The 3,871-nt window shown below is 34.8% G+C and overlaps 1 long non-coding RNA gene across 1 annotated transcript; it reads right to left on the bottom strand.

The window, feature by feature from the left end:
* Positions 1-315: 315 nt before the first annotated feature.
* LOC148297461 (uncharacterized) lies at positions 316-3,062 on the bottom strand. Its single transcript, XR_015834495.1, has 2 exons — positions 2,279-3,062; positions 316-550 (listed from the first exon to the last, which is right to left on the bottom strand). It is a non-coding gene; the product is annotated as an uncharacterized LOC148297461 (long non-coding RNA).
* Positions 3,063-3,871: the final 809 nt, after the last annotated feature.

Genomic DNA, 3,871 nt, shown 5'->3' with positions numbered 1-3,871 from the left:
TATCTCAAAAGGTAATTGCATCTTAAATACATATATACACAAAACATGTTTGATGATTTGAACTGGATTGGATTATGTGATAGAATTAGATTGCATTGGATTATATTGGATTGGAGAGAATAACACTATATCACATGATGTATTTGGTACTACACATGATTAAGCAATTAGATTAATTGAAATGTACTATTACACGCCCTAGTAGAATTACACATAATCCAATCAACCCTATGGTAGAATTCATAATCCTACTACATTTAAGCCTAGTAGGATTAGACATTATCCAATCCATATTGATTTTAGGTCACCAAACACTTGAGTAGAATTATGAATCTTATTCAACTATATAATCCAGTTTTTCAAACGGGTATAGTCATAGAAGAACGAATGTCCCAACATACCCATATGGTCAAGAAGAGCATTATTACATAAAAAAGAGGCCAACAAGCCTGGGTCATTGATGGGAATTATGTTTTAAGTAGGCTTAATCGGAGTGGTACCCTCAACCTTCATTATGGTGCTGATTGCTGAATATGGTGCCTCAGTTCAACTGATGAAAATTCCATCAGAGTCAAATGAATGAAACTAATAAATAAATAATGAATGGCAATAACAACGGCTTTTAATTTACCCACAATCCAACAAGAAGATGACCTACCCTGTTTCACAGAGTGTACGTACTATATGCCCAGTTAGCTTCTAACACAAAGAGCTCCTTTGTTTTATTTTTAGCCAGTCCATTGTTCTTATTTATATATTTTATAAATATATAAATATGAACAATTTTATATAAACTTCTGGAGTTCCATTTGATCTGTACACTAGCGCCAACATATTCCTGGCTGGTCACTTGGCCGTCTCCATGTTTTATCCTCTGTCTTCACATCACATGTCAATCCACGACCCTAATGACAATCCTTGTGTGCTTCGTCATTCGGTGCTCTATTGATAATGGAGATCTCTGTTTATTTAATTAGGTTCATTTATTATTATTATTATGCCTGTTTGAATTTGGGACCTCTTTCATTGTTCGAAAGAATACAACTAGAGCTTAAAAGCATATTTATTAACCATGAATCGGAGTGATCTAGGGTTGATTTTCAGACGGATCAAATTGGAATATGTAGATTCCAATTCCATTCCAAAAAAATTTGAAATGAATTTCAGAATTTCAACATCCATTCAAATTCGGAACTTGTATATTTCGGAATTTTTTGGGAAAATTTCTGAAAATCATTGGAAGTTTTAAACATGTCTAACAATTTGAACGGTTAAAGTTGGCTCAAAATTAAAAAATCATACGGAAAAGCTCAAAGAACTATTTGATATAATTTATATGTCGTTATCCTTTATGCAATAGCTCATTCGTCTATGTCTATTTTGGTCATTAAGTTATATCAAATTCAACATGAAACTAGTAAAGCTTGAACCCCTAATATATTTCGGAATTTAGAAATGTTTGATTACTGAAATGCCCTTGAAGAAAGTATAGTTTATTTTATTTTTCAAAACCTACTGAAATGCCCTCAATATTCTATAAAAATATTTTCTATACTTATGATATGTATTAAAATAAAAATTCATTATTAAACTATTGTAAGGCTACATGGTGGGTGAGGTGGTGTGCTACAAGTAGACGAGAGTGGGTGAGGTGGTCGGCTAGTAAAATATGAGAGGGTGGGGAAGGTGGTTGAAGATGAGAGAGTGGGTGAGGGTGGATCAGGAATTGCAACGCTATCCTGATTAATTTATGATTTTAAAATGTACAAATTCTACAATTTGAGGAATTTAAAACTTCAGCAATAGTGATGCTCAGAAAAACCTTATTGCCTATATGCGTGCGATCAAGCAGTAAAATTGAGGGAATTAACTAAAGCTGAACTTGGGAGGAGCAGTAATATTAACCATCAACATATATAATTTTTTTTACTCACCAAATTAATATTACATATAAGTAAGATGGAGCAGAGCCAGTCCTGAGCTCTCAAAGGCCTAGGGCGAAAATCTAAAGTGTGCTCATGTACACACATTAATAACTGAAACTGTAGTTTTTTATTTTATATTAAACTAAGAATTGATTTTTTTAAGAAAATATTTTTCTAAAGATCTTTTTCAGACTTTGAGCTATGTCTTATTTTTCTTTTTTGTCTTTTTAAGATTTCCAGAGTTTTAAATTTTATATTAAATAAAACTAATGACAATAAAAATCTAAACAATCACCCCAACAAGTTAGAGGCAATACAATAAAGAAACTAAAAATATGAATAATCACACTCACAGATCTCAGTGAGTCATCAGTTCACTGCTTCGTCTTCATCAGCACCGGAGTCGACTGGTTTCTCTTTCCCTTGGCCTTTATAGATGTGGGTGTTGCCAAACTCGAAAATTCCTACTCCCTCCGATTTTATCCCCGTAATATTATTCCCAACGATGTTGAAGTCATTGCCTCTTCCGCCCTTGTCTTTTTTCTTGGGTTGGAGAGTTTTGGTGCTCACTGATGGGGATTTCGAGCTGTTGCTGTTTTGTTGGTCGGTGCTCGCCTTAGAAGAATCCTCAGAACCTTGTTTCTGATCACCAAGTGGAGGCTTCAGATATAGCCAGCCGGTATTCATTTTCACTGCCTGGGATCCTTTGTCTGGAGGTATCGATAATTGGCTGCTTTGTGCCAGAAAAAGTTACTATAGTTTCTAATTGTAAGGGGAAGCCAAACAAAACTCTTTTTCTTTATATATACAGACAATGTGAGAAAATAAGCTCTCTTTTTTCTTTTTTGGATGAGGCCCAAGGGTATCCACCACCGACAGCAGTGCCTAATCCCTTTCGCCGCGGGAGCTCTCCCAATGGAGGTAAACGGCTGGCCACGAAATGCGCTCAATTCCCATGGGCGGGGATCGAACCCCCAACCTCATGGTTAAGGAATGAGGTGAGCTACCACCACACCACAGCAGATACATTATTCTTTGGCAAAAGATAAAGCAACCAATTGGTAGAGCACGTGTGTCCATTAAGTTGGCCATTAGCTATCCGAAAGAAGTTGCCCAACTCTTATAGCCCTTGCAAACTTCTAGCAAACTCTCTTCTTTCTTTGTCTTCTTTCTCTGTATTTACTAAAATACCCATATAAAGTATGAATAACAAAATTTGCTCAGCCGTTAGGTTTTTTTTTGTTTCAGGGGTGTTTCTAGCTTTAGAAACTTCTAGCAAACCATGGTTAGCAAGAAACACCCGTGACACAAAAAATAAAACCAACGGCGGAGCAAATTTTGTTATTCATACTTTAGATGGGTATTTTAGTAAATACATAATATAATAAAAACCAAAACTAAACAGCAACCCACAAAAATCGGCCTTATTATCCTAAGAAATGAGATAAAATAAAAATAAAAACAAATAAAAAAGCAACCTAAAAAACTTGGCCTCATCTTTGTGAAAGAAGCAGTTCCTTTCGGTCTTCACCCACTTCTTCGCACCCCATTAACGTGACTCGATGAAATAGAAACAAGGTTTGCATCTTTTGGTTTTAGACGTAGCTTATTTAGTTAAATGAAATTTGGCCAAATTAGCCAAATATTCCTAGGATTGTTGTATGAAATTTGGTAAATTAGCTTCCCAGTTTCTTAATTTCCATTTAATTTGGTATTTGTTTCTATGTGATATATTTCTCTTAGGGCGTGTCAAATTTAATGATAAAGATGCAAGTAAACCATCCATTACACGACATAATGCTATTGTTTTGATTGAGTATTTTAGTATTCTTCATATTAAGTCTTTTAGTTGTCTTAGGCTCTGATTTCCTTTTCTTTTTAAAAAAAATTGCTTTAGGAGGCTTTGATGTACAAGCAGACCTATGCAATTAGGCTGTGATGTAACG

This window comes from Prunus avium, chromosome 1 (genome assembly GCF_965620075.1).
Source record: "Prunus avium chromosome 1, drPruAviu1.hap1.1, whole genome shotgun sequence".
Taxonomy (NCBI): Eukaryota; Viridiplantae; Streptophyta; class Magnoliopsida; order Rosales; family Rosaceae; genus Prunus; species Prunus avium.
This window is presented reverse-complemented; position numbering and strand designations above follow the sequence as displayed.